Here is an 18,238-nt window from a genome sequence, read left to right on the forward strand (position 1 = left end):
GTATTGACCCCATGATCTCATCTATGGGAAACAGGAGCTCAACCACTTGAGCTATATCCGCTGCCCTAGACTCTTCTTTAGAGAAGCTCTACTAAGAATAGAAAAAAAGAAGGGAGATGATTAGATGGTAGCATGGTATATTTTGATTCATTTGTTTTTGCTTTAAAAATTGCAGAGACTTAATTATCTTTTACTAAATTGCAGGCAAGAAGCCAGTTGAGACAAATAATGGTTGAAACCACAGGCTTGGACCTTAGAGCCTCAACTCCTACAAACTTCCCTCAAAACACACACACACATATTTTTCTCCCTATTAGATTGTCAGTTTCTCAAGGAAGGACAAAGACATACACAGCTCTCTTCATGTCCATAATCTACCCAAATTAGCACACCTTAGACCATCTAGGCAGGACTTGCTAAGGGAGAGTAAAACAAGTCCTATGCCTGAACCTACCTTCTAGCCCATAAATGAAGAAAGAGAAAGAAAGAAAGAAAGAAAGAAAGAAAGAAAGAAAGAAAGAAAGAAAGAAAGAAAGAGAGAGAGAGAGAGAGAGAGAGAGAGAGAGAGGGAGGGAGGGAGGGAGGGAGGGAGGGAGGGAGGGAGGGAGGGAGGGAAGAAAGAAGGAAATAGGGAAGTTACAATCTCTTCAGAGCATGGATAGATCAATGGATGGGAGCATGGGTGAACAGATGATTAGGTGGGTGGATGGATGGGTGGATGGATGGATGAATGAATTAATGAAAAGGTGTAGGCAGTTTGGTAATATTAGCATCTTGTGTGTATCAGAGTGGCCACCAGGTGGCAGATGTGACAGTCAACGATGATTCTTTTAGAGCATGTGGTTCAGACAGTAGTTGCAATGTCAGAGTTATAACTTTTAACCAATGTGTAAGTGGATATTTGGGGCTGTCCTATTATCTGTTGATTTCTCATTTCAGATATCATTATGGCAACATAATCTTTCTTGTGGAAGAAGCTCTTTGTGGAAAAAAAAAAGTACTTGCATTGCCTTGTAGTTAAAAAAAGGGATTGTACACAGGTGCCATCCCCTCTTTCTCCTGAAATTCCACTAAAATGATGGCAAAAGTATGATTTCATACTTTCCATACTTTTTCACAAGGTCAGAGAGAACGTAAGAGGAAACCAAATGCTATTACAACCAGCTTCTTAAATGGGTTGTACTTGACAGGGTGTAAGGGGGAAATAACCTGTTCTCCTCCCACTCCTCCTCTTCAAAGTTGCTGTGTTAGAGTCCCCTTCCCCTGGCCCTGGGCGATATCTTGGGCAGATTCTAAACCCTTGCTTGTTGCCTTTGGAAGACAGAATAGTCTCGTTTTCAGGTATTGAGATATCCAGGCTAATCTAATCTTTCATCCAATTCCTATCTTCTCTCCTTTCTTAGCTTGGGAGTGACCCTGAATTCTTCCAAATAGAAGTGGAGGTGCAGAATCTAGGTCTTTCTCTCTCCCTCACCTCGCTTCTTCCCCCATTTACCAACTGGTGCTTCTGTGCCACCCCGAGGGTCATGCCCATGGAGAACAGAGGTAGGAAAGAGGAGGAAAATCGTATTCAATCAGGGCTGTCATACCTGGTCTTGGTGCCTCGGTGTGGCAGGTGCCCCAAAGCCGACGCTTTCTGATGCAGGGTGTTTAGCCTACCACCTCATGGGACCTTTGGCCTTGCACTGTTTTCACACTTGACTGGGTGAAGATAGTACTTCATAGTAGCAAGCTCGTGATGTCCCTGTAATTCTTCAAAGTACTCCTGAGACAAGCTCATTCTGCTGAGACAGCCCTCTTAGGTGGGGTCCTTTTAAGTTGGCCCCTACATTGTTGGTTTCCCACTCAGGACTTTGTCCAGGCCTATGGACGTTTTGACAATTCCCTCCGTAGTTCCTTCTGTGTTCTACACTGGCATCTCCAGGTGGCCTCAGGTGATTGGAAGGCACTAATTTCTCTGTCCCCGCACACCTGATCCTCTAACTCCAGAAGACTTGGGTCTAGTTCTCCCAAGAACAGTTTCCTCCCATACTCTGATAACAGCACAGATCAGGTTGGTGGGGGGACGAGATGTCAGTCCTACTTGGTGATACTCCCAGTGTCTTGAGTGTGTGTCAGGAAGCCTCCCCTCACTTGTGCCGAGGGGTGGCGAGAAGGGCTCCCCTTAAATGTTCACACTCTCACGTATAATTTCCTTCAAAGAAATCCTGACCCACTATCAAGGGTCTGTAGCCCCTTTCTTCCTTCCTTCCTCCCTTCCTTGCCCTCTCTTTCTTTCTTCACGTATGGGCTAAAGGTGGGTTCAGGGCAAAGTACTTGTTTTGCTCTCTCTTAGCAAGCCCTGCATGGTTGCCCTAACCTCTCTCTTTGGCATCTGGGGGTACATTATATTCTAGGTTTTGAGTCTAAGCTAAGACTCCACATTTATTTTTAAAAGTTCCACTTAGCCTACTATTAGATCATCATGATTATAGATAATTACTACTTAAAATTAGTAATAATTAGATAATAAAAAAAAGAGCTCTTAGAAATAAGAAAATGATAGCTGAAATAAAAATTTCAATAGAAGTAGAAGAAGATAGAGCCAAGGAAATGTCCAGGAGGTCAGGCATCCTAATAGATGGCATCAGGGGAGGGAATTTTCTAAGAAAAAATAGACAAGTGCTTAGATCTTATAGAGAGAAAGACCAGGTCACCAACAAAGAAATGAGAATCAGCATGGCAAGAGTTCTCAAGAGTAACACTGGCAGTGAGAACATGGTGGGGCAAATGCATTCAAATTTCTATGGAAAAATTATTTTTAGCCTAGGAATCTATTTCCTAGTATTGCAATCAACCGGGAGGATAGAGAAAAAATATATTTAAGTATGCAAAGTATGGCTGCTAATTGCTTACTCGATGTCCATTCGTCCTCACTTCCCTTCCAGTAGGACCTGCTGAGGGTGAAAACGCTCCACTAAATATAGAGTTCCGAGTCTTCCCTGCAGATAAGGAGTATACCCATGACACACTTCCGAGCAATAAATGTAAGTGGGTGTTTTCCAGGAAAAATCCCTCAAAAGAGGTAAGATTCAAGTAGCGTGCACGTCCTGCCCTTTGCTATTTTCTTCCTGCCTGGAAAAGCATCTCGTGATCATGGGTGACAAGAGGTCACTAAGGACGGTGAGTGGGAAGAAAGCAGCCCAGACCCCTGCAGATGTTGTGGCCGGCGTCCCATACCTGGATGTCTCACTACGAAACAAAAATAAAACCCCCAGCTTCTCTGTCACTATTTTGTGGGTATCCATTACTAGCAGCTGATACACAGGGCACAAAAATCCAATGTATCTTACGAAGGTCCTAAAGATCACACTCCAGCAAGAAAGAGAGAAGATAAGAAAGAAGGTGTGGGATACAGGACACAGGAGACCTAACCAGCCTGTTAAGGAAATTGCAAACCAGGAATCAGTTCAGATTGGAAGAGGAGGACAGAGGACAGGGGAAGGTGATTTCAGGGGAAAAAACACACACAAAAAACTAAAAAACGAAATAGATGGAAAAAATCGTCCTGATAGGTACATGACAAGAAGTCAGAACGGCTAACAGAAATCAGGGTTAGCTACATAGAAAGCTGAGTAAATAGGAAAACAGGACAGTTGTGGACTTCAAGAAAAATAAAAAGTTTGTACGTGACTATATAAGCATGACTAGGGCAGAGGACTGAACAATCTTTGCTTAGTCATAGCACTGTGACCATCAACTGGTGAAATATCCCAAACTGGGCTGCAATTACATCAAGGGAGTGTAGAGAGAGATGGAGGGGCGTGTGAGAAATCTCAGTGGTCATCGCCCAGGGAAGGTCCACCGAGAACACCGAAATAACAGTAAATCTGGGAGCAAATAGATGAAGGGTTTGCACAGACTCTGAGTGGGTCTGGGGAGCAAGAGTGGGGCAGGAGGGGGCTGTTGCTTGTCATTTGAGCATTTTGATTCCTTCTCCAACTTGTCGTCAAAGCCCTCCTCCGCTTTTGCTGGAAACTGTAGTCGCACACATTTACTTTGGGCACCCTGATTTAGTTTGTTCGGCACGGTCACACCAATATTCTAATAACTTTGCATAAATCTTTGCATCTCTCCCCTTCTCTTCACTATGATACCTAATGACAACCTACCACAAGGGCTCGGTTTCTTCATTGTGGTGTCCCAGAATTGTTGTCCCAGGGGCAAACCGCTTCAGCCCATTTTTCCCTCTTTTGTACTCACCGCTGGGCATTCTGCTTTCTTTGGGGTTACGTTTTCTTCCAACCACCACTTCCACTTCATTTCCTTTAATTTATGTTCCCCCCCACTACATACAATGCACCTGTTTTCTAATCTACCCTCATCCTTCAGCCCAGTATTTCAATATTCTCAAAAAGAACAATCTTTTCTTTTACCCCACTGTCTCTTCCCAATTCTGAATTCGATACCATCACTCAAAAGAGCCTTGGAAACCCATGCTATCTGCCAACATTAGCTGACTCCTGGATGTTTACACACACGTGTTTTGCAGGCCTCTTGCACTGCAAAACTGAACAAACTTTCCACCTCAACCAACCTGCCCTTCGCTTTCCTATCTGATCGAGTAGCCTGGCATCCACCCATGGGAGGCATCCACCCATGGCACCAAGCCCCAGAGGGGTAGCCGGGTGTTTTGGCTGCAGTAGATGGGAGAAGCTGGTGGCCCGGGTGTGAAGTTAGACAATACCACCCCCTAGAGGTTCTTCAAGTGCTCTGCACAGACCAGCCTCAGGCAGCCTGGAGTGGGCAGGAGCGCAGGCTCACAGCCTGATTTCCCCACGTTCCTGGAATCTGGTGGGAAATCACTGGAATCATGCCTACAACAGGGGTCCTGATGGAGCTGACACACTGAAACAAGGGACTTGTTAGAAGCCAAGCCAAAGGGGGGGACAATGAGATCCCTGAGCGAACAAATCACCAAGCTCAAGAAGACGTTGGCAGTATTGGTCTTATTTGCAGAAGACCCAGGTTTTAGGAGCGTGAAGTGATTTAATTTACAACGTGAACTGTGCGGTCACCTCCTGTCGGCGGGGGCCGGGTGCCCCTTCTCCCACCTCAAGGTTGCCTATAGGCCCGTGGAAGCAAGGAAAAAATGAAAGCCTCACCCCACCAGGGGAAAAAGTAGTTCACTATGGGACCCCTGGGAAAGTGCTGGATGAAAGAAGGGGAAGGCTAGAGAGACAAAGCCCACTGGTTCTCCAGAGCTGGTGCTGCATTTGGCCGCCCGGAGAAGGGGGCACTGGTGCCAGCCTGGACGACCAGGCAGCGGGGCCGTGAGCCTGTTCATTCAGTCACCAGAAATGGCACGAGCAGCGCCCATGTGCCAGCCTTTGTTTTAGGTGTTCAGGACACTCAGTGAACAAAAAAGACAAAAAGCCCTGTTCTCCCGGAGCTTTCGTGGAAATGGGTGGTCCGGAGTGCCACGGATAAGCAGCATTCTCCGCAGAGAATGAAACAGAAAGGCTGCGAGAGCAGCGGACCCAGGGCAGGGGGGTCTGCTGTCAAATTCTCACGGTGAGCCAACCTCCCTGCCTGCATTGAGGCTTTCCCAAGGGACAGAGGCCTCGACCAGACCAGCCCCTGGGAGCTTGCTAAAAATGAGGACCCTCAGGTCCCACCCCAGACCTCCTGAATCAGAATTACATTTTAGCAAGACCCCAGCAATTTGAATAAAGTTTGAGAAGCTCTAGTGTAAAGGATGTTCAACTGACATATGCAGGTCCCTCTGGGAATCCCCAGACATGTTTAGAGAAGGGGAAATCTCGAGCAGGGCAGGACTTCCTGCTTGACACAGGAGCGAGCATTGAGAAACTCAGAGAATAAAACACAGGATTCCCGTAATGTCACGAAATGTGACTCCACTGATGAAGCCAAGGCCAGCAGCCGTCACACCTAGGAGTCATCGTGGTGGTTTCTTCTCTCCACTCCCAACACTACCAGACAACTAATCATCTCAGCTCATAGATTTTACTTCAGTAACATTTCCTGAGTCAACCCACTTCTCTCTGCCCCCCTCGCTACTCTTGCAATTCCTTCCTTGGATTATAGCATCAGGCTCATACAAATCTCCCTGCTTCTAGTTTTACCCCTTCTCCATACCCACACATTCAATTCCCCATTCTGAAACCTGAGAGATCATTTCAAAATGCAGTCCTAACTCCATCATTCCCCTTCTTTGAATCCTTCCAATGCCCACCCATTGCTGTCAGGGTAAAGTTCAGATTTTGCACAAGAGTGCTTTGTAATCTGGTTTCTGTTAACCCTTCCAGTCTCACCCTACCATGCCTCACTTTAGAATCCGTGCTTTAGGTAAACCCTGTGATTTATAGTTCCCTGAATGCTTCAATCTCCCTCTCTCCCTCTCATCTTTGCACAAATTGCATCTTCTGTTTGGAATGTTCCCTCCACCTTCCACCCCATTACTCCCCAGCTAACACACAAGCCCTTCAGGATTCCACGCAGACACAGGAGTCCACTCAGAGCCCTCCCTAACCTCCCCTGTTGGGGGGCAATAAACTAGCTCCTTCTCTGAACCCCCTTGATAACTTGTGTTTATCTTTATCATAAATTCTATGTATTTCTGTATTCATATTTGTGGTCATTATAATCCTTTACAAGCACATCATCTTTACTAGACCGTCAGCTCCTTGAGGACAAGCACAGCTGAGTTCTGAGTAAGGGATGTGTGAGCCTTCTAAGAAGCTTGCTGCTGCTTGTGCTTTGATACTGAAACACCTCAGTAGGTAACCAGGAAATGAGTTTCTCAGGTTTATTCCAGGCATCCACTGTTATTTCCAGTGACTTCACTAGGGTCAGTGGGTAGAACTAGCTCTTGATCATGCGAACTCAACTCAAACTACTTACACACAATGCTAACCAAACTCCTCAGTACTTGGAGATGACTGGATTTGGAGCTGCTCCGTACCGAATTCTTAGACAAATTATTTCTATATATTATTTTCTTTATTATCTTTGTTTTTTATGTTGTATACCAACAGCATAAATCGGAGGGCTCTGTTGCCAGGGTAATCTCAGTGGTAGGTGTGGTTCAGCTTGGCTGAAATCTTAAGTACTTAGTTAAACTCCCGCTGAGTACTTGGTTCACCTCACTTTCTTTTTTTTTTTAATTTCCAAAGTACAAACATTCTTTAGTTGTCCTCTCTTGGCTTTTTCCATTTCTCTGCAAGGCCTTATTGTCCGGAATTCAATAACTTCCCACTTTCTATCTCTGTTAACTAACCTTGAAATATTTCCCTGCTCCGGGACCCTAAACTCCCCCCTTTGATCAATGCTGCTGACATACTTTGTCTTGTTTGTGCTGAATCCCCAGTGCCTAGTGGAGTTGGTCCTCAATCACAAGCGTGTAAATGAGGACCCAATGAGTGAATGAACATCGTCCCCAGCTACCTGTCAGCTTCCAAGACCCTCTCACCTTCCTTCAAGGCTTCAGTCCCTGATGTGTAGATTCCTTTCCTCACCGCGACTTCAACACCCACAAAATCCTTCTGACACCTTGACCTCAATGTGCCTTCACTTCTCCTAAGGGGATGGACTGAGTGATTGCCAAGTTCTGTTCCTCCTTGCAGCTCTCCCCCATTTCCCTTGCCCACAATTTTTATTGCCTCTCCCCAGGACAATTACTATACCTCCCAGTAATTCCTTCACCCTGGGACACCATCACCAGATTTTTCATCTGAACAGCACAGATCTCTGGCTGAAACACCTTTGATGGTTTCCCATTTATTAAAAATAAGTTTTGTAGACTTTAAGTCTCCTTTTCACAATTTGGTCCCAATATACCTTCCTCTCCTAACACTTACAGTCACTTCTTACATCTTCCCAAATCCTCCTGGAATTTTCCGAGTTCTTTGGACTTGTTTATACTATTCTGTCTGCCTGGAATTGCATTCTTATTTCCCCCTAGCCAACAGCTCCTCATCTCAGCTTTTTGAAACTACCTAGGACCAATTCTAATGTCACCCTCTCCTGTGAAGCATTCCTTAATGATTCAAGCCCAAGCAATCTCTGCAGCCTCTATCTGGGCAAAACACTTTGCTCTTATGTCCATCATAGCATTCATTAGTTCAGTTCGTACTAGAAATAACTCCCTGGTCTTGTACACTCATTGAGAATGGGATGCCCACTCTTCCATTTCTGTAACCCTCACAGCCCTAGCACATGGGGCCTGGCATGCAATACAAGCTCAAGAATTGTAGCTGCATTGCATTGAGATTCAAGGAGCTATCCCCGATTTAGGCCTAGCATCTTGTGGAAATAGGCAGAGCAATGCATATCTACTCCCTTAGGGACACTGCCTCATAATTATTTTAAAAGTTTTCTATTTTATCAAAGAGCCTTAGAAACTGCTCCTTTTCAAAGCTCCACCAAAGTATTATTTTCCTAATTAATTATTGTAGAGGGATAACTATTGCATAAATCAATTCCCAACTTTGTTTGATCATGATCACTAATGAAATAGATTGGAGGTCTGGAGCCCCAAAGAGAATGTTTTTAGATGAATAATATATTTTATTTGTCAGCAGTACTCAGGCTCAATTTATGGTGAAATTAACTGAAAATGGATTGCAAATAATTGTCAGCTCATTGTCAGTCCACATTTCCAAGACCCTGAATAGATAGAATGACCAAAGGTAATTTCGTTTTTCTTCGTAATTGCTTCTGGATAATACCAGAGCCTTTGAAAGAGAGCAAGAGGCTGTGCATTTCGAAAATTGCAAAGAAAATGCAAAGCTTGGATTGAATACCAAAATCCCACTATGTCAGAATGAACATTTCTAGAGTCCTTGCAGTATGTTCCACTAAAATTGTCTACAACAGGTAAGATGATTTTGAACTTGAGATACAAAAAATATTGCTTTGCCTATCATCAGTGATATTTAGAATAGGGATCTGAGTCCAATTAGCTTTAAAGTAATATCGGAAAGGGGTTGAAAAATAATAAAATTTCTTTTAAACAATATAAGGAGTCAGTGGAGGTTTTTTAGTTACTTAAAGATTAGAGAAAAGAATAATTTAGAGACTATAAAAATGAATGAGATTCCAAAGAATAAATGCAGAGGTTAAGCAGATGATAAAGGGGAAGGAAGAATATAAAACTTTGAGAAAATCAAACATAAATAACAACCTCAACTTTCTGTCACCTATTTATATTTTATTCTTAAAAAAAAAGAATTAAATTATAGAAAGTCATTGTTCATTTTAATACTATAAATCACTAATTAGTAAAAAGTACCTGTGGTACTTTTTTTTGAAGCTATATGTTCTTAAGCCTAATCCATTCCTGTGTGTGTGAACGCGTTTTAAGTAGGACCTTGTGATGAGGTTACTTCAGGTAAGGTATGGCCAACCTCAATCAGCATGGGCTTTCATCCTGTTACTGGAGTACTTTAAAAGTGGAATGAAATTCAGACAGAAGGAGAGAAAGTCACAGAGGTGGCAGCCAAAAGCTGACATCAATGACATCCAGAAGAGAAAGGAGCGACCAGATGATGCCCCATGTGTCTTGCCAGGTGACAAGCTAAAGACCAAGGATTGCCAGAAGCCAGCCCCAGAATGCCATAGCCTGGATGATGCCTTGATTTAGACTTTTTCCTAACCTCAAAACTGTGAGCGAATAAATTCCCATTGTTTACCACGACCCATTTCATATTTGTTTGAGCAGTCAATGAAACTAAAACAGTATTTTTAAGCAAAAACAACTAAAGAGACAGCGACAATTAAATGCAATACATGATCCTGGGTGGCATCTACTAATGGGGGAGAAAAGGCTCAAAGGGACATTATCGGGACAGATGAAAAAATTGGAGTATAGACTATAAACTTTATATCAATGTTAAATTCCTTGAACTTGATAATTGTACTTAAGGTGGTTACCTAAGTGAATATCTTTGTACTTAGTAAATGTACATTGAAGTATGACATGTTCAAGGAGCATGATGAATGCAGCCTACTCTCAATGTTTGGAAAAATAGATAGATAGACAGACAAGTAGATGGATGGTTAGATAGATAGCATGATATGGCAAATGTGCCCAGGTACAGATCAGATTACAAGCATAATTCAATATTTCTTTTTGGAATTCATCAATTATATCAAACTGCTACAATGAGCAGCAAAAGAAAAAATAGATTAAATGGGACCTCCTCAAACTTCAACACTTTTGCACCTCAAAGGGTGAAAAGGTATCTGACTCAATGAGAGAAAATATTTGACAATCACATATTTGATAAGCGTTTAATATTCATGATATATAAGGAGATCATAGAACTCAACAATAAAAAGACAAACTATGATTAGAAAATGGACAAAAGACTTGAAAAGACTTGAAATGTCCAAAGAAGAAATACAAATGACGAAGAAACACATGAAAAAAGGTTCAACATCACTAGTGATTAGGGAGATATGAAAAATAACTGCAAGGAGATATCATTTCACAACTATTAGACTGGCCACTAACAAAAAGTTGGAAAACTGTAAATGTTGGAGAGGATGTGGAGAGATAGGAACACTTATTCACTGTTACTGGGAATGTAGACTGGAACATCCCCTGTGCAGTCTACTGGACAGTTCCTAAGGAAGTTAAATATAAGACTTGTCATGGGAAGCAGCAATACCACTACCAGGTATACACCCAGAGGAACTGAGTGCAGTGACATGAATAGACATCTGCTTACCAATGTTCATAGCAGTTATTCATGATAGTCAAAAGTTGGAAACAACCCAGGTGTCCAGCAACTGATGAATGGATAAACAAATTGTGGCATTTACACATGATGGAATATTATGCAGTGGTAAGAAGAAATAAAGTCATAAAGTATATGACACCATGAATGAACATGGGCGACATTATGTTGAGTGAAGCAAGCCAGACACAATGGGACAAATACTGTATGACTGCACTATTATGAACTAAATATATTATGTGAAATATGAATATGGATAAGATTGCAAATATCAAACTGTTTTTCTTTGAAGCTGAGCAAATGTAAGTTAATACCACAAAATGTTAATATCAGACAAAAAAAGAAATATTGTACTGAATGGAGGAGACCAGACACAGAGTGCTGCGTATTTTATGAATCCATTTGTGTAGAATGTAAGTATAGATCAATTTATAGAGATGAAATTAGATTGATAGTTGTGTAAGGCTGGGGAATGAATGCAAGAGGACGTTGAGTCTTTCTTTTTTTGAGTAATGAAATTATTCTGAAAATTTATAGAGTTGATGAATGCAAAACATTGTGATTATGCTAAAAGTCACTGATTGTACACTTTGGACAATCATTCATATGGTAAGTGAATGTATCTAAATTTAAAAAAACTGCTTAATAAACAAATAATTGTACAAGAATAGCCAGCAATAGCAGCTATGTATATCAAGGGAAACAAAGAGAAATGGAAAGGTGAGGAATTTTCTTGTTTGTTTTTTTTTGTTTATTATTATTGAAGTAATGGAAATGCTCTAATAATGATTGAACACACAACTATGTGATTATATCAAATACCATTGATTGCTCACTTTGGATGAATTGTATGCTTTATTAATATGTATCAATAAAATTGATTTGTTAAAAATATGATTAAGAAATAAATGATTCCTGATTTTAGGCATAAAAAAGTACACAGGGGACTAGAGGTAGCTCAAGTGGTTGAACACCTGCTTTCCATGCACAGATCCTGGGTTCAGTCCCTGGTACCTTCTAAAAAAATACACGGGCCTGATTCCTTCTCCAGCCCCAGTGGACCCCAATCTGGGTGGATCCAGGAACACGGTGGCCTCTGCTAGTGACCAAGCCCCCCCGACAGGCAGCCCTTCAGCTTCTTCCTGGTTGGTGCCCACAGTATCCTTGGCTCCATCCTTTCCTGCACCTTTCCTCACCCCCACCATGGATCAAGCCACCCACCTGTGGGTTTCACTTATAATCCAGGCAGCCATTGGATTGCCACAGATCCAGAGCTCCCAACTCAGCTGTACCTCAGTGCTGACCTGAGCCCAGGAGGCCCCTCACCCCTTGCCCACTGAAGCAATTTCAAGCCTTAAAAGGTATAAGCAAACATACCTTTCTACATGTGACCTTGACCCCCACTTTACAAGGATTTGTTGTCTCTTAATGTCCTACCTCAATCCATCCAACCCCCTCCCCTCAAGTCTCTCCTCACACTTTTTCTCCAAGGTCAGAGCAGGATGGACGCCTCCTTAAAAAAAAAACTTTATTGAAGATTATTAATAATTTACCTTATTTCAGTGAGGTCTGAAAAATTTACGCATCCCAGTAACCACCACCACAATGAAGACACAGAATATTTGCATCACTCCCAAAAGTCCTGCCTTCTTTTGGCAGGACCCATCTCTCCACATGGGCTTTGGATACTGTCTCCTCTGCTTCCTTCAGGATCTCTTGGCTGCTACCTCTTTATTGAACTGTCTCAACCCTGTGGGTTAAATAGGAAACAGGTTTCTTTCTCCAGGTACTGCTTCCATCAATGCTTCTCCGAATCTCCATTCCTTTCCCCCAATGATGTCTCAGTGGATTCCATAGCTCTCCAGGTACTTTCAATGTACAGTTATTTCAGGTGGATTAAAAAACTCTGACCCCCTGCTCAGGCTGGACCAGGGCCCAAGAAAATGAGGTGAAGAGAGGCGTCTTATCATCTTCTCACTGACTCCACTTCTTGCCCAGTGCTAAGAACCTTTTATTTTTTTAATTTAATATTATTTTTAAAGAAGCTTTAGATTATGTAAATGACATGTGATAGCCAGATCCTGAGCCTCAACAGACTCCAGCACCTACAATCTGATTTATTGGACTTACCACACTCAGCTAAGATGGAGGTGAAGAAGGACAACCACCACACCATGGAGCCTAGAGTGATTACAACTGAAAATGGGAGGATTGCATCCAGCATCCAGGTGGAATCTGAGCCTCCTCTTGACATAAAGGTGCAATGGACACAACCAATCCAGTGTCCACATAGAAGAGGTGGCATTGGATTGGGAAAAGTGGACATAATGGACAAAGGGTATGGGGAAAGGCAGGAAGAGATGAGAGGTGGAGGCGTCTTCGGGACATGGAGCTGCCCTGGATGGTGCTACAGAGGTAATCACCGGACATTGTAAATCCTCACAGGGCCTACATGATGGAATAGAGGAGAGTATGGGCCATGATGTGAACCAATGTATATGAGGTGCAGAGGTGCCCAAAGATGTACTTACCAAATCCAATGGATGTGTCATGATGATGGGAACGAGTGTTGTTGGGGGGGGGGAGAGGGGGAGTGGGGGGGTGGGGTTGAATGGGACCTCACATATATATTTTTAATGTAATATTACAAAGTCAATAAAAAATAAAAAAATTAAAAAAAAAAAAAAAAAAAAAGAATTGAAACTAAGGAACTAACTGGAAGGAAAAAGCAAACTTAAGGGTCTATCATAAAGAGACCTGAATGGGTAAATTAGGTACCTATTTACTCATTAAAATATATTATGCAGATATAAAAAAAAAAAAAAAAAAAAAGAAAATATAGGGGGATTCCCAAATACCCCTCTCCCCATCCCACACTTTTCCCCATTAACATCTTTCATTATTGTGGTACATTTTCTTTTTTTTTTTTAATTATACCCCACCCCCCGCGGCTTTGTGCATGCTGTCTGCTCTCTGTGTCCATTTGCTGTGCACTCTTCTGTGTCTGTATTTATTTTTATTTACTGGCCCCCCCTTGCGGCTTGTTTTTTTCTGTCTGTTCTCTGTGTCCATTTGCTGCAAGCTCTTCTGCATTTTTGCTTGTCTCCCTTTTTGCTGGGTCACCTTGCTGGGTTGGATCTCCGTGGTGCTTGCGGGCTGGGTGGCACTCTGTGGTGCCTGGGCCAGTGGCTCTCTGCAGCATGCGGGCGAGCCTGCCTTCACAAGGAGGCTACCCAGGATGCAAACCCAGGGCCTCCCATATGGTAGACAGGAACCCAACTTATTGAGCCACAGCCTCTTCCCTAGTGTGATACATTTTTTACAATTGATGAACACATATTGAAGCATTGCTCCTAACCATGGTCAATAGTTTACATTACAGTTTACACTTTGCATTGCACACTTTTTATAGGTTTTGACAAAATGTATAACGGCCGGTACCATCATTGCAATGTCATTCAGAACAATCCCAATGTCCCAAAAATGTCCCATGTTACACCTGTTCTTTCCTCTCCCTCCCCATGGAACCTCTGATGGCCACTGCCTTTATATCAATGTTAAAAGCTCTTCCGTTGCTAGAATAGTAGTAAGTCTACTATAGTCCATAGTTGCATTCCGCCCTTATGTTTGTTCGTTCCTCAGTCTTGAAGAGTTTATGATGGTGATGCCCACTGTTTCTGTTTCAGAGGGGGCCTAGATCCCATGGGACAGATGGATGGAACTGTCTTGCTTGCAGTTGTAGATACTTTGTTCTTTGGGATGGGAGTTGTCATCATCATCCTTTGGTTAGTTGTCTTGGGCAAGTCCAATGAACTGAAGTGTAGGTGTAGCAACACTGTTGAGATTCAGGGCTCAATTGGCACATGAACAGTCTCTGGTACATATATTTTATGAGTATAGTGCTAATTATAGGTTCAAATAAAAGGAGCAGAAGAGCCATGTAGAGGGAACTTACAAATGAGTCTAACTCTGTTACATTGGGGAACATATATTCCAAGATGAGGCCCACTGACAGGGTGCCGAATTCCTGAGATTGCCCTACCTGTAGTGTCTAGATGTTTCTAGAGCCCTCAAGAGCATCCCAGCTTGAGGCACTGTTTCTTGTGGCAGTCAAAGAGATCCTCCTGAGACATGCATTCAGAGTAACCTCTGGAATGACTGCCTGACTCACTTTGAAATCTCTTAGCCATTAAAAACTCATTTTACCATTTCCTCCTTTTGGTCAAGGTTTTTTTCCAAATGCATTGCTAGTTGGCACTTGGTAATAAGCCCCCAGTGCCAGGGAGGCTTATCTCTGGAAGTCATGTCCCACACCAGGGGGAAGGTAGTAAGTTTATATGCTGAGTTTGGCTTTGAGAATGGACACATTTGAGCAACAAGGAGGCTTTCAGGAGGTAACTCTTAGGCAATATATAATACTAAGCTAAGTTTCAATTTCACAAGCACGAGGTTCCTAAGTATAAACATCAACATCAAGGGCCTAGCGTATTGGTCTGTCCTCCTTTGCTAGGCACTGCCCATGTACTCTAGGGATTCTTGCCACTCTATTAGAGAATGTAGCAGGACTTCCCAGGATAGGAATTCAATATTCTTTCAGTTACTGTGTGAGTCTCCACTCACTGATACAACACCCCATGACCACATGAACATATTCATAGTCCATTAAGGCATACTAGGTGTACCCCTGCCCACACATCCCCCTATCACCAGTACCATGCACTAGTGATCCTTCTCTGTCACAGTTGTGATCCTTCTGCAATCCAAAACATCCCCAAAAACAAAGCCAAAAAAAGTAAATGAATAAAAATTTAAAAAATAATTAAAAAAACAAAATACAAAACTAAAAAATAAACAAAAAATAATTTTTTTCATTGTGTCATTCATCACCCTAAGATATGTTATCTTTTATGTGCAGTGGGACCCGGAGGCTGCGGCCCCTCTCTTCTTTCCAAACCGCATCTAACCCGGAACCACACAGGAAAGGGGATTCTAGAAACATAAGGCACCACAGCACAAAACCACCATAGGGCGCTGTTGCCGCAGAGAAGTGCTTTCAGCACCTCGCTTAAAGGGTGGACAGCTGGCTACAGGCCTTCCTGTTAAAAGCAAGGAGAGGAGGGGTGTCTGTCTCCCCATCGCGCAGCCTTCTCAAGTCCCGGGCTCTGACGCCATGTCTCATCCAGGGCCTTCTCTGCCTGTCTTTCCAGAGTCAACACCAGTTCCTTGTCTCTAGAGAATTATTCTCTAGTTTCTTGTGGGCAATGGCAGGTTAGTGACCCAACCGTAGAGGGTGCGGAGGACGTGGGGTGGCGTGTCCAATTCCTCTAACAGAGAGTTCCCAACGATCTCCCCATTTTCAGCCTTGAGTCTTACCGCTGCCCCCCAAGGTCCCTGATGGTGCCAGACTTTCTGGGCTTGCCGTGGCAAATCACCGCTTGCCGCCACCCCCACCCGGCTCCAAGCCCTCTGCCCCCTGCTCTTTTTTACCAATGCTTCATCTGTTTTTCTGCTTCCAAAGATCTGTTGACACTTTTCATTTCCTCGTGTCTCCTCTCTTGTTCTCATTGTTCTTGTAAGTTAAAATTTTCCCCTGCCCCCCATTATTTTCCTCTCCTTTAGTGGCTCCTCAAGGAGGAAGTGGCGGTCGATCCCTGTCCTCAACCTACCGTTTTAACCACAAGTCCATTTCACTCACTCTTTGACCCAAAGCCCCCCGGGCTTTGTTTCCCACTCCCGGGGAACTGCTGGCACAAGTCTCCTCCTTTCAAAGTCCCATGTTTCAAGCCTCATCTTGCTGAAACTTCCTGTAACCTTGGCCTTGCAGGCAGCCCCATGTTTCCTGCTCCTGCCTGGTGGGCCCTCTGCTGTCCTCAGCTTCTGTAAACTCCCGATGGCTCCCTGCATCTCCTTGGCTGGCTCCTTCCTTTCTCTTCTTCCTTTCATGAACTTCCCTAGAGTTTCCCCTTAGACGGTTTTCACTGCAGCCTCTTCGTGGTTTCAAGTACCATGCTTAGCTGATGATTTCCAAATCTACGTCTTCACTTACGTTCATCAGAATTCCTCCTTGCGAGTAACAGAAGCCTGATTCATATTTGTTTAAAAGAAAAGAGGAGTTCGTCAGCTCATCCACGTACCCGAGGCCTGTAGGGATCCACGTGCTCAAGAGAAATCTGTCTCTTCCTGCACTGCTCAGCTCTGCTTCCATCCACACTGACCTTGTTCTCAGTCTCTCTCTCCAGGTGGTCACTGGGTGCTCTGTGATTTTATAGTCCTCGTGTTTCAAGATCCCAGAGGAAGAGGGGACATCTTTCCCCCACGGCAGAGCGTGTGGCTTTGCCAGGCTGAGTTACATGCCCCTCCCGTGGTGGGAGCCCATTCCTGGGAACCTCGGGGACTGGACCGTTGCCATGGCATCAGAAGGGCGAAGCACATCACCAGAGGAAGGGGCCGTTGGGGGCGAGGTGGGAGGGGCATGAGATATTGCTTTCCATTTTGATGGTCTGGATTGAGAAGGCCTGGGTTTGGGAGGTCAGGGCTGTTGGGTTTCTTGTCCCTTGTCTGTAAAATGGGGGTGGGGGCATTTGGCCTTCGAAGACCTTGAGCTACCACACTCTCTAATTCTATGAGCAGTGAAGAGCCTTTTGAAGGTACCTCTGGGCGCAGTCTGAGGGGCAGGAGAGCATGGTGGTTAAGAGATGAGCTCTGGATTCACATTGCCGGGGTTCAAAATTGTTCTCTTGTCCATCACCACAGGATCATCTTCAAGGATGTGGGGCTCACGCTGTCCGTTCCGCCACTTGGTTTAGTTTCTGCAGTCACTGTCTTGAAATTCTTGATAATTATACCTTTGAACTTGTGTTTTTTAAGGGAAGTCCAATGGGACCTTGGCCTAAGTAGAAAAGGTAAGTACGATAATCATGTCTGCCACTCCTTTCCACCCCCTTCACTTAGAGCGGATGCCACGTGAGCACAGGATGCCAGCGGACCCGTGATGCATGAGAGGTCAACGAGACTCATAGCGCTTTCTACAAGGCAAGCACGTTACGTCCAGGGCTGACTTAACTTTCGAACCAGACCTTGCTTTAAACACAGGAAGAAGGCAGTGGCATTCTAAGAAGGACACGTGACCAAGGAATTCCATCATATCTTTTCTCACGGTACTTTCTGTATGAGCCAGTGTTAGCCAAACACGATAGCATGGGAGGAAAGGGAAAGATGGGACACCTTATAGTTGCTTTTTCTTTCGGTCCTTCCTTCGGCATCAGTAAGCCAAAGGTAGAGAGTGCTGGTGGAATGCGACCATATCAAGTGAAATAAAAACAGGTGAGTGTGTTTGGTGCACTGTTTCTCCTGTTCTGGTAAGAACTAAATATATATGCATGTACAAGCTGCAAAATAACAACTTAAGTAATCTTGCTTATTCTGCATTCAAGTGAAATGCTCTTATACTTGCATTTAAAACCGACATTGTGCAATGTAAAGATGAGTGGTAAGAT

The sequence above is a fragment of the Dasypus novemcinctus genome, chromosome 7 (assembly GCF_030445035.2).
Source record: "Dasypus novemcinctus isolate mDasNov1 chromosome 7, mDasNov1.1.hap2, whole genome shotgun sequence".
Taxonomy (NCBI): domain Eukaryota; kingdom Metazoa; phylum Chordata; class Mammalia; order Cingulata; family Dasypodidae; genus Dasypus; species Dasypus novemcinctus.